At 35.5% G+C, this 13,910-nt stretch overlaps 1 pseudogene; it reads right to left on the bottom strand.

The window, feature by feature from the left end:
- Positions 1 to 236: 236 nt before the first annotated feature.
- Positions 237 to 13,910, bottom strand: part of LOC127491966 (putative elongation factor 1-alpha-like 3) — a 74,272-nt pseudogene continuing 60,598 nt past the window's right edge.

Raw genomic sequence — 13,910 nt, 5'->3', positions numbered from 1 at the left:
AAAGGTCTTCCATCCACTGGTTTGCAATGGCCAGAGCTGCACTGATCTGAAGCCAGAAGCTTCTTCAGGGTCTCCCACGTGAATACAAGGGCCCTAGGACTTGCGCCATCATCTACTGCTTTCCCAGGCCAAAGCAGAGAACTGGATCAGAAGTAGAGCAGCCAGGTCTTGAACCAGTGCCCATATGGGATTCCGGCACTGCAGGCACTTTACGTGCTATGCCACAGCGTGGGCCCCTAGAATATTTTAAAGTTAAGAAAAATTAGTGTCAAAGGCTTGTCAATTGGTGTAGTTTGTGGGAGGATGCAATCCAGGGCTTCCAGTAGTGTGGTTCTACTGGTATTGCCATCTTTGCAGGTGACTTTCTATCCCTTGAACCACAGCATATTAGCACTTGGCTCCAGCATGCAGTCATTGTTCTAACCAGGTATTGGCACAAATGCTACTGCCTCAGGGTTATAGCCAATTTTTTTAATGTTCGTGCTCATCTCCTAAATGATTTCCTACTATCTCTTCCAGCTGAAGGGTTGCTCAGTGGAATCCATCATGATGACACCAACAGTTAGCTGTTTCATATCAGTGTATAATACAGAGGGCAGGGTCACTGATCTGCCCATTCTTGGAGATAGCAGCTTCCAATTCTCTGACACTAGCAGCATGGTCAGCATGAATGTGCCTGTAGTCATGTTTTTGGTAAAGTCTCTGTGTCCTGGGACATCAATGATCTTCACACAATACTTGATGGGCTCAAATTTACACAGGGAAATGTTGATGGTGGAAACCTGCTCACACTGCTGGAGCTGGCAAGATGACCAAGTCTGCCCAGAAAGCTTAGAAGGCTGAACAAATATTATCCCTAAAAGTTGTTACCCCAGTCTTAATCAGTAGTGGAAGAACAGTCTCAGAATTGATGTCTCAATTGACACTTAAGTTTAATGGTAAAAGATTGGTTAATGATAACAAGGCATCGTAAAACTTTCAGAAGAAGAACGCTTTGTGAACCATTTGTGTGTGTGTATGTGGCAGCTTTAAGTTACTAGTTTTTAAACTCAGTACTTTTTAATGGAAAAAAGTGACCAAAAATCTGTCACAGAATTTTGAGACCCATTACAACAAAGTTGAGTTAAAAAAAATCCTCCAAATTTACTAATTTAATAATACTTTTGGTTGTTTTAAATATTGTATTTCCATATAAATTTCAGGTTTAAATTGTCTATTTCTCAAAAGAAAGAAAAAAAATACTTGGAGTTATAACATTCAATATGTATACCAATTTGCATCTTAACAATATTAAGTAGTCCAATCCATGAACATGGACTGTCTCATTTACTAGATAACTCAATTTCTTTAAAATTTATTCTATAATTTTCAGTGTAAAAATGCACATTTCGTTAATATTTTCCCTAGTATTTCACTCTTTTTGATACTACTCTGAATAACGATATTTTCTTATTTTCATTTGTAGATTATCATAACTAGTGGAAAAAATAAAATACATAGTGTGTATTAAAATGTATACTGTCAAATTGCTAATTTTTATTTGTTCTAATAATTGTGTGTGCTTCTAAATATTTTGTACATAAAATAATGCTATATAGAAATGGAAATAGTTAACATCTTCCTTTCCACTCCTGTTGCCTTCTACTTCTGTTTTGCTTAATTACTGTAGCTAAAACCTCCAGTATCATTGCTGAATAGAAATAGTGAGACTGGATAGCCTTGCCTGGTAGCAATTAAGTCTTTCTGCATTAAACATGATGTTAGTTGTGACTTATATGTAGATGTCCTTCGATAAATGCAGAAAATTTCCTTCTATTACTGGATTCTAAAGTGTTTTATTTAAATACAAAAGGATTTTTGGATTTATGAGATGATTTTCATGTGTCTTTTGAAATGATCATGTGTTTCTTTTGTCTTGTATTCTGTAAAAATGGTGTATTGTACTGATTGATATTTAGATGTTAAATGCATATTATATCCTAGGAAAATTGCTTCTTGATTATACTATACTATACTGTGCTATTATATTATATAATATTATGCTAGACATTGCTACTTGGTTATAGTTGTTGCTGGTTTCAACTTTCTGGTATTGTGTTGAGATTGTTTATATTTGTACTCATAAAATATGTTGATCCATGTCATTCTTTTGATGTTTTGTTTGGTTTCGCTATTAAGGAAACAATGACTTCATAGAACAAATTAGCAAGTGTTCCTCCTCTCCTATATATTGAAAAAATTGTGGAAGACTAATTTCAATTATTTTTTTAAAGATTTATTTGAAATCAGAGTTACAGAGAAGCAGAGGCAGAGGTAGAGGCAGAAGCAGAGAAGTGTTCACTCCCCAGATGGCCGCAACTGCTAGATTGGCACAGGCCAATCTGAAGCCCGGAGCCAGGAGCTTCTTCCAGGTCTCTCACATGAGTGCAGTGGCCCAAGCACTTGGGCCATCTTCCACTGCTTTCCCAGGCCACAGCAGAGAGCTGGATCAGAAGTGGAGCAACCAGAACTCAAACCGGAGCCCATGTGGGATGCTGGCACGGCAGGCACTTTACCAGCTACCACAGCACTGGCCCCTCAATTATTTTTGAAATTCTTTGTATAAATAAATTAGACATTAAAATTATGTGTCCCTATAGTTGCTTTTGTTGTTGCTGAGATGTTTTTAATTAAAAATTAAGATTTTTGTCTTATATATCTATTCGGATTACGTATTTCTTCTGCAGACAGATCAGTAATTTGATTATATCTAGGTATTCAGTCATGTTGCTAAAATTATACTATTTGTTAATTTGTAGTTGTTCATAGTATTGCTATATTAACTTTTTATCTTCTTTAAAGGCTGGGATGATGTCTTCATTTTCACTCCTCTTTTCAGTTTGAATCTTTTTCTTTTTTACTGGATCTACCCGAAGTATTTTTACTTTATTTTATTTTTAACCATTTCAACCATATAGTTTTTGCTTAATTAATTTTCTCATTTTTACATCTTCTCTATTTCAGTAATTTTAATTTTAATTTTTAATTAGTAGTTGATCGGTTTCAGTTTGGAATTCTCCCATTTTATTGAGTTTTTTGAGGTGTTTAATTGTTGATTTTATGTCTTGTTTTTTTTTTCAAATTAATTAATTTATTTGAAATTTAGAGTGACAAAGAAAGACAGACATAGCATGATCATCCATTCACTGATTCACTCCCCAAATGGTTGAAGCAATCATGGTGGGGCCAGTTGAAGAGAAGAGCCAAGAACATCACTCAGGTATCCCACCTAGAGGCCAAGTACTTGGGTCATCCATCGTCTGCTACTTTCCTAGGCATATTATCTGAAATCTGTATCACTAGCAAAATAGCTAGGAACTGAACTGGCACTCTAACATGTGATGCTGATGTCCTAAGAGGTGGATTAACCTTCTGAGCCACAATCATAGGCCTAGCTTTCTTCTTCTTCTTCTTTTTTTTTTTTTTTTTTGTTTTTGGTAGGCATTTGTAAGTATATAAATAAATATATAAATACATATATATATATAATAAACAAGTACATACATTAATACCATAAGCACTATTTTTGCCATGCTCTATAATATTTGGGTTTTTATTTTATTTTCTTTCATGTATAAGAATTTCCTAGTTTAGTTTTACTTGTGGTTTTGTTTTTAACACATTAGTATTTATGTGGGATCATTGGACTGAGAATCATACTCCTAAATTCACCCTCATCCTGCCCCAGCTTTTCATTTGAGGAGTAAAACAACAGATGTAAGATCTCTCTTCATCTATCTGTCTCTCTGCCTTTGAAATAAAATAAAAATAAGCAAATTAAAAACAGAGAACAAATAGTAAAATATATTTATAGTTCAAAGTGACAGATAATGAATTTATAATCACATTTTTTCTAAAGTTAATGCTCTAAGATATGGGGAGGGAGCTGTGGTTATGCCGTAAGGCTAGAGTGAGACCTAGAGGCAGGAAGAAGCCTGTTTAAGTCTATTTGAGTTGGCTGAAATGTTGCTACGTAGTTAATGGTCAGTCAGTGACTGATGGTATTTTTCTCAAATGATTCTGAAGTCGCACGCTCTTTACAACAGTGTTCTGTATCAGATGGTATGGCTTCAAGCTTCAGATATCCTACATGATATTCTTAGCTTTCAGTACCTGATTGGGCAAGACTTAAGAACCAGAGTGAATGATGCATTCTCCTTTTTTCAGATCTTCCTTGGGTAAGTATAAAACATTGCATAAGACCCCCAGGGACATGTCAGAAGTTTTCAAAATTTCCTGTTTTCTTGAGGATTTTATTCTAAAATTTTGCACAAGTTTTTGTTTTCCTCAATTAAAGTCACAGCCTTAGGCATCTGAATTTGCTATTATTCAGGTAGTGTCCAGGGAGTAAATTACTGCCACCCTACATCCCTACTAGGTGCAGAGCTGAGCTTGGGGCAAATCAATTAAATGCCACATTCTGAGGACAGAGAATTTCCTGGGGGCTGCAAGTTCAGACAAAACATTGACTGTTCCTCTATATGGAGCCTTTTACAGAGCTGCAATGCTGTGTTGTCTGCAATGCAGCAGTATATCTGCTGTCATACCACTGGGCTATGAAAGGAGCAGGCATGGGAGCAACTTCAAGTTAAATGTGATAGAACTCATCTTACTGAATTTAGTAATTGCTGTGATATAGATAATGTGCAACTGATTCCATGATTTTGATTAAAATTGCTAAAATTCAGGTATGGCTATTTTGTTTTGTTTTATTTTCTTGCCTACAGTTTTTCTGCTATAGCAAGATAGCAAATTCCCTTTCCACACATTCAAGCTGGAAGTCAGTTTCTCAAGTTGATCTTAAATACTTTGAGAAAATTCTTGTTGAGTTGAAGGGAACAGGAGAGTGTTCCACCTTTCTGTAATCCGCCCTTATTGATCATTAACTTTTTTTTTAGCCAAAACTGTACACTGCTTTTAAAATCAGTAACCTCCCATTTGCAGTGTCCAGAGACGCTGCTTATTCGCTAGGATGTGAAATTTATTTATTTGTTTGTTTATTTATTTATTTATATATTTATTTATTTTTGTTGTACAGTCTGTAAAGCAGCACATTTATCTTCAATACATTCTGATCTTTATCTATGTCTCTTTTAGAATGTTTGCCTGAGTATTAGAGGTTTGACAACAGGGTGATTTCTGATCCTAGATTTTTTTTCTTCTCTGTCAAATCCTCTGTTTCTCAGGTAAGACCTTAAAATATCATGTGAAGCGTGCTGGAGTAACCCATAACTTAGAATTTACTACTGAATGTTATCTCTTCAAAAATGGTTAAAGAATTTCCTCTAAAATCTCCAAAAGACTAAACACTAAAAAAGTGCTGAACCATGATAAACCATTTCACAGGAACAACTTTGGAAATAGGCGCTAAAATGCCATGTCTACTTCTAGTTGTTTTCTAAACATTTCTGATTTCCAAATTCAATTTGAGCATTTTTTAAACAGCTTTTTAAAAATTTATTTGAAAGAGTTACATAGAGAGGGAGAAAAAAGCCGATAGACAGGTCCTCCTTCTGCTGGTTCACTCCCCAAAACGGTCTCAAAGGTCAAGGTTGTGCTAGGCTAAAGCCAGGAGCCTGGAATTCCATCCAGCTCTCCCAAGCGGGTGCAGGGGCCAAATAACTTAACCATCTTCTGCTAAAGTCCCAGGCATAATATCAGGGACCTGGATAGGAACTGGAGCAGGCAAAGCAGGAACAGGCACACAATATGGGATGCAGGAGTTTAAAGTGGAGGCTTAACAGGCTGTGGATTTCTATAACACTTGAAATATTCTCTTTCAGTATGTTACATTACACTTTTTTTTTTTTTCTGCTTAGATTGCTACGAACATATGAATTGGTAGATGTGTATCGTGTATCTAAGAGCATTGGGTTACACATTCTTATAACTAATTTATATTCCACTGCAAATTTCTTTCTATCTTGTGTAAGCTTTGAAAAGTCTTTGATGATGGCTATTAGTTCAGAGCTAGACCATTTCTTGAAATGCTCTTTCCCTTTTCTAAGAATGATTTAACTTTGAGAAGCAATTTAGTGTTCGGGGTTTTTGGCCTGGCAGAGAGGGAGAAGGGCAATCAGAGAGAGATAGGGATAGAGTGAAATGTAAGAGCAAAGAATAAAAAAAAAAATTAGTAACATAAAGGTATTTAGCTTCTGGTTATCATGCATAGAATCTAAAAGACTAAATTTTATCTTTGTTTTTATAATTTCTCTTAGCTTTAACTTAGGAAAAGCCTAAATAAATAATTTTTGAATCCAAATTGTTTTAGGAAGTATTCTAATTCAAATTAAAATACACTACATTTTGGTAGTATTTTTTTCCTTTCTTGTCCACACAAGAAAGACATGGTAAGAAAAGAGTTCTTTGATGCTATTTATCAAGGAGTTGAAAAATTTCATATACAGTTAAGCATTTCTTTCAAAATTTCCTGGAAGAAAAAATGATTGTTTACAGTTGTTATCTTTCAGTGCAAACATTTTCAAGAATAGTAAAACCATGTTGATAAACAAGGTAAAATAGTACTATTATCTTAAAACAGATAAAGGGTAAACTGTGTTTATGCAGTGTCTATTCTCAGTAAAAATGCCCAAAGAACAGTGAAACATAATTATCCACAAATTTTCACATTACCATCTACGTTACTGTTCAAAAAAATAAAGCAGAAAATGATGATTTCAGATCATAATTTAAGGGATGTATTCAAGGTAGCTTTTTTCTGTAATTGTTATGTGATACATGCTATACTCATATGTGTAGGACAGTTAACTTCATAAATGTGAGATAGTACATTTTAATGTTTTCAGATTGACCGCTCATGAAGCCACTTGCAAAATATATTAATGTTCAGAAACATTTTGCAAAACACTTGGTTGAACATAAAGTTAAGTGTGATGCTTAACAAGGTAAATGGAGAAACACAAAAGGTAAAGTCTCCTTCAAAGTGGCATTGTAAAAATAGGCACTTTTTTTTTTTTTTTTGACAGGCAGAGTGGACAGTGAGAGAGAGAGAGAGAGAGAGAGAGAGAGAGAGAGAAAGGTCTTCCTTTGCCTTTGTTTCACCCTCCAATGGCCGCCGTGCCCTGCACGCTGGGGCCGGAGCACCGCGCTGATCTGAAGGCAGGAGCCAGGTGCTTCTCCTGGTCTCCCATGGGGTGCAGGGCCCAAGCACTTGGGCCATCCTCCACTGCACTCCCTGGCCACAGCAGAGAGCTGGCCTGGAAGAGGGGCAACAGGGACAGAATCTGGTGCCCCGACCGGGACTAGAACCCGGTGTGCCGGCGCCGCAAGGCAGAGGATTAGCCTAGTGAGCCACGGCGCCGGAAAATATAGGCACTTTTAACAATTCCCACTGTCTGTTGCTGGCTGTCTTATATGGTGTGGATGATTTCATGAATTTCTAAAAGCTCAGGGCTTCACATACCTGCCTGAATGTCGGGACCTCACGTAAAGGAGTGTTTCAAAAGCAACTAAAATGTAGTTAACTTTTCTATGGTCTATACATTTAGCTCTTAATTGAAAGAAAATATTTTTTGTATCCCTGGGGACTAAAGTCACCTTTGCAACACATTTTCTGCTTCAGTCTGTGTTTCCGTATCTTTAAAATGTAAATAAAATACTTCTTACCTAAAGGGATCTTCACAATTAAAATTTCTAGAATAATGCCTATGACAGTTTTTTTTCTTACCGTTTACATTTATCAATGTCTAGAGGGAAGGAATTTTAATTAATCCAAACCTTATAAAATTATGAAGACTTTGGTTCCTGAACTTCCTCAGGTGGAAAAACAAAATTCATAACACTTTTTTAAGTTTATTGAACATTTTATTTATAAAGTTTGTTACTCCTGAATTACCTTGAAAATCCATGTATATTGCTAGGCTATGCAATTTGAGACCCAAGAATATTTTATAAGCCTTAGAGAAGATTCAAAACGATGGCTTTTTAAAAATATTATCTTTCTCCAAAGTGTAAATATGAGAACTAATGTTGCACTATTTTTCAAAATTCCATAGCCCTTTTCTATGGAACCTGAAGCCATGAATATGGGTTAGTAGCATTTTTGAAAGTATTTGCATAACTTCTTACTTACTCTTCATTCAGTTTCTCTGTGTCTATTTCTCTCTCTTTGTCTCTATTCTCTTTGTGAGTGTGTGTGTCCAAGATTTATTTTTATTTATTTGAAAGTCAGAGTTACAGAAAGAGAGGGAGAGAAATACAAGGAGAGAGTTTCCTCCTGTGGATTCACTTCTCAAGTGACCTCAATGGTCAGGGCTGGGCCAGGCCGAAGTTAGGAGCCAGGAGCTCCTTCCAGGTCTCTCACAAGCATTGTTATTGAAGAAACGTAGATAGTCAGCTGAGGTGTATTCTTGTCTTAAAGATCGATAATCACAAAAGTAATAATAATTTATTAAATGATTTTTATGATTTAACAAATACTTGTTTCCTCAGCATTTTTATACATGTCTCTAATGAAATACAAGGAATCTTTAGAAAGGGAATTTTTGTATACATTATTTTGCTAGTATCCACACATATTTTCTTTCTTTTTTTAAAAGATTTATTTATTTACTTGAAAGGCAGAGTTATAGAGAGACAGAGGCAGAGAGAGAGAGAGAAGTCTCCCATTCCCTGGTTCACTCCCCAGATGGCTGCAATGGCCAGAGCTGCAGCAATCCAAAACCAGGAGCCAGGAGCTTCCTCCAGATCTCCCCTGTGGGTGCAGGGTCCCAAGGATTTGGGCCATCCTCTACTGCTTTTCCAGGCCATAGCAGAGAGCTAGATGGGACGTGGAGCAGCCAGGACTCTAAACAGGGCTTATATGGGATGCTGGCAATTTAGGCGGTGACTTTACCCACTACACCACAGCACCAATCCCTCACACATATTTTCAAGTATGTGTGTATGTATAGAATCAAGGAACCTATATTGGAATATGGATAATCATTGTTTATGACATTTATTTCTAGTTGTGGGCTCCATGCTTACTTATTACCTCTTGTGAAATGAAAAACCCTTTCAAACTGAGTTAGGTTAGATAAAAATATAACATTATTTTATATATCTATTCTGAAGACTTATTCTTAAATGAATTGCAAATTATTTTGTGATTGTACTTCTTTGTATTTCCTCTTAGTGCCTAGTGACATAAAAACATATTTCTGGAATTCAAGAAAGGTGTGTAAGCATGTCTGTAGTAATGTAATTGCCACCCTGATACTATTGAAATCATAAAATCAGAGCTGAGATCTTTAGCAAAGCAACAGATATGAGCAGTCCTACTAAAAGCTTGAATAACTTTTTTGTTTATTTTGAATCTATGTACTGACTAAAATATGTTAGAAAATATTAGAATTCCTTGATAATGGCATTTTTTCATTTCTATACACATTATTATGTTGCACAACATTATAATAAGTATTTTATAGTTATCCTAAACTTTCCTACTGTGTACCATCCATGAATTTCTAAATAAAAATAGTAAAATATCTAAACATGAATATTTAATTGGTTAAAAGGAATAAGAAACATTTAATTTCATACAGATTTCAAATGCTAACTTTTGTCTTCTTTGGGATTCTATTTCACATCATAATATGTAAATAATATTATATTTAAGTAGAAAATGAAGTATTAGCTCCATTTTTTTTCTTTTTTTAAACTTTTATTTAATGAATATAAATTTCCAAAGTACGACTTATGGGTTACAATGGCTTCCCCCCATACCGTCCCTCCCACCCACAACCCTCCCCTTTCCCACTCCCTCTCCCCTTCCATTCACATCAAGATTCATTTTCGATTATCTTAATATACGGAAGATCAGCTTAGTATACATCAAGTATGGATTTCAACAGTTTGCTCCCACACAGAAACATAAAGTGAAAAATAATAGATGATTTTTTTTTAAATGATGATGAAATCAGAGCAGACCTATTGTCATGTTTAATCCCAGTGAGAGTCAAGTTGGGAATTGATAATTTCTTTTTTTTTAGCTCCATTTTGTACATTTACTTTTAATTTTTTAAGTTTCAGTAGGTTTGAAAAATAAATATGTTTTATTTGGATTGAACTCTTTCTATTGTGTATTTCTCAGTATAGCAAACCGTTTCCTCAGAGTTATTGCTCATCCAGTTTTTGAGCTCTGAAATTTATTTCATTTGATCAAACATATTTGTATTTATGCTTGAAATATTACTGAAAATAATATTTATGAAAACATTTCTGAAAAATAACTAAATAATTCATAATAAACTATACTATCTGAAGCTACATTCAGTCCAATAGTGACAGATAAACATGTCATGGTTCAGACCTATTCCAGTCATTGAATTCCAGTCAATGAGCTGTTTGAGTGTTTCAGGTGTTGCATTCTTCATGCCCAAGTTTATGATTCTTTAAACACCAGTACCAGAAAATATTTTGGGGAGGATGCAACAAAGTCCTAATGTATTTCTCTTCCAAAATGGTTAAAAAACAAAACAAAGTAAAAAATCAACTTATAATTGAGAAATAAGACATTCCTTACTAAATAAGCATAGACTTGGCAGACAATAGTAGTTGAGTCTCCCTGGGTAAGACCCTTGTGTATGGTTACACTGATAATATGTCTGCCTGGATGAGAGGAGAAAGAATACCGACAAAGCAAAGACAAATTGGAGATTGTGGGAAATCATCACGAATTTAATTTTTCAAAACAGTATTTTTTTAACATCAGGCACACATAGGGGAAAATCATGAAGGTGAGTTTTTTTTTTTGATCTTCCAAATGAAGATTTGCTCTTTATTTATTGAAAGTAGCAATTACAATAATTAACTCCACATCAAACTGCACTGCAAGTTCGAAATTCAAAACTATATTATATTAGGCAGGTAGTTTACAGTCTTTGCATACTTCTTTCATAATATATAAACAAAGAAATTATAATGCCACAAAATAATACTTTTATTGATTAAGAAGCTTAGTATTAGCAGAAAATATGGGATATACAGATAATTATTAATAAATGTTGGTTATTGTGGCATATGTTCCTTTCAATCTTGTGTACTTTCAAAGTAGAATGTTATATGCCACCTTCTGTCAATAGAATGACTACTACTTGAATGGAAAGTTCAATGTCATCATGAATAATAACAATTTAAAATAAAATGAAAAAACTCTTCCAAATGTGCTGCTAGAACAAGGAACAGGATAACTGAAGAAAAACTGAGATATATTTAAAATATCTAATATAGGCTATGATCATATTAGATGGTGAAATTCTAGCAATTATTTGACTTCCTGATTTTTCAGAAAATTATATTTATTTATGTATTTACTTGAAGGAGTTACAGAGAGAAAAGGAGAGACAGAGAGAAAGGAAGAGATTTTCCATCCACTAGCTCAGTCCCACAGTAGCTAAAACAGCTGAAGCCAGGAGACAGGATGTTAATGTGGGGTCCTCCCATAGGTGGCAGGGGCCATGCTCTCTGTCCAATATCAGGGAGCTGGCTCAAAAGTGCAGCAGCTGGGACACAAACCAGCACTTACATAGGATGCAGCATTTCAGGCGGCAGCTTTACCCACTATGCCATAACACTGGTTTTTAAAAACTGACTTCTCTTTTCCCTCCCCTCCCCTCCCCTTCCCTCCCCTCCCATTTTCTTCCCTTCCCTTCCCTCTTCTTTGCTCATTTTTTTGCTTAATATTTTATTTATTTATCTGAGAGGTAGAGTAGCAGAGAGAGGGAGAGACAGAGAAAAAAGTCTTCTATCCACTGGTTTACTCCCCAAATGGCAGCAACTGCCAGAACTGAGCCACTCCAATGCTAGGAGCCAGGATCTTCAGGATTTCCCATGTGGGTGTGGTGTCCCTAGCACTTGAGCCATCTTCCACTGCTCTCCCAGGCCATAAGCAGAGAGCTGGATCAGAAGAGGAACAGCCAGGACATGAACCAGCACCACAGGCGGAAGCTTCGCCCACTACAGAACATTGGCCCCTGATTTTTCTTTAACAAATGTGTGCAATCACATGTGAATGATTTTACTTAATAACATTATTCATATAGTATGTGAAGCCTGAATAAATATAGATCTTTTGAGAAAAAATGATGTAAATACTAATATATACATATTTCCAATGACCACACAATTTTTATCAAAATACACAGCTTTATATGACTTATTTAATGTAAAGACAAAAAATAACAATCTTTACTTAGTATCACTCACTGTGGACAAGCTTAGACTTTATTTCTCAACACACTGGAATGAAACACTCACATATTTTCTCTATTTGAACATGAATATAAATATGTTAAGAATGCTCTAGAGTAATTGCAATTAGTGCTTGATAGGGGTTTAATTAGCAACAAAGAAAACATACATTAATGAAGTAGGCTATTTTTATTAATAGATTATCTAAATTAATTATGAACAGTATGTTACTATTTAATATATATTGTTTAAAATATGGCTCGAATTCTGAAACAAGTGGAAAGAAATTATTTTGTTGTACCTTATTTTCAGCATCTTAGCCTGAAAAATTTGTTTCAAAGATTTATGTATTTATATGAAAAACAGTGCTACAGGGAGGGAAAGGGAGAGGGAGAGTCAGAAAGGTCTTCCATCTGCTCATTGACTCCCCAAATGGCCAAAAGGTGGGAGTTGTGCCAGACAGAAGCCAAGATCCAGGAGCCTCTTCTATGTCTCCCACATGGGTACAAGAGCCCAAGTACTTGGGCCATCCTCCACTGCTTTCCCAGGTGCATTAGCAAGGAGATGGATCAGAAGTGGATCAGGCTGGGACTTGAACTGCCTCCCACATGGGATGCCAGCCTGCAGGTGATGGCTTATTCTTCTATATCACAACACTAACCTTGCCTTAAACATGTTTTACAGATTTTTTTATAGCCTTAAAAATAGAAAATACAATATACAAATTTTGCAAAGCTAAATCATATTAGTAGTACATATTTAGTACATTATTTTTATTTCTCCATGTTTATAAAATGCTGTATTATATTTGTTTAATAACTCCATCATCCAATAGGTCTCTCTGATAAAAAAAAAATCTCTGAAACATACAGTGATTGACTTAAGGAAAGAGTCTTTCATTTCTAAATGATGACAGGGGTCTTAGTAAGTTATTATATAAAAATAGATATTAGCACAAAAGGACTCCTGAGAAAGTCTTTTTCTGGCTCATTTTACTAGGGATTGATATTGGCCTAATGGCTAAGATTCCATTTTGGAATCCCATTTCAGAGGAGATGGGTTCATTCTCAGTTCTGACTGACAACTCATACTTAATGCTGATGGTGCAAGTAACTCTGCTCCTGTCACCCATACAGGAGACATGGATTCTACCCTCAGGCCCTGGCTTCAGCCCTAACCTAGCACTAACTACTGTGAACATTTGAGGAGTGAACCATCAAACAGCCGCTCTCTTTGTCTCTCTTTCTCTCTCTCTGTTTTCCACTCTCTGTCTGATCTCTGTTTTTATGCTTCTAAAATTAACTAAAAATTAAAATTAAATTATTTGAAATTTTAATGTGTTCTTTCTTTACTACTATCTATGGAATGTAATGTCATAAATATTGAATAAAATAGATCCAATTAATGCTCTCATTTAATTTACTTCACAACTATTTTCATGACTCTTTTTTATTAAACTGTTTATTTTTAAGATTGTATTTTTCTACTCGAGTTGTAGTGTCATAGACAGTGAAGGAGAGACACAGAGAGAGGTCTTTCATCCACTGGTTCATTCCTCAAATGACTGCTAATGATGGAGCTGGGGTTCTACGAAGCCAGGAGCCAGGAGCCAGGGGCTTCTTCTGGATCTCCCACACTGGTGCAGAGGCCTACACATCTGGGCCAAAGCAGAGAGGTGG

Source organism: Oryctolagus cuniculus, chromosome 9, assembly GCF_964237555.1.
Source record: "Oryctolagus cuniculus chromosome 9, mOryCun1.1, whole genome shotgun sequence".
Lineage (NCBI taxonomy): Eukaryota > Metazoa > Chordata > Mammalia > Lagomorpha > Leporidae > Oryctolagus > Oryctolagus cuniculus.
The sequence above is the reverse complement of the archived record's forward strand: the minus strand, read 5'-3'. Positions and strand labels throughout refer to the sequence as shown.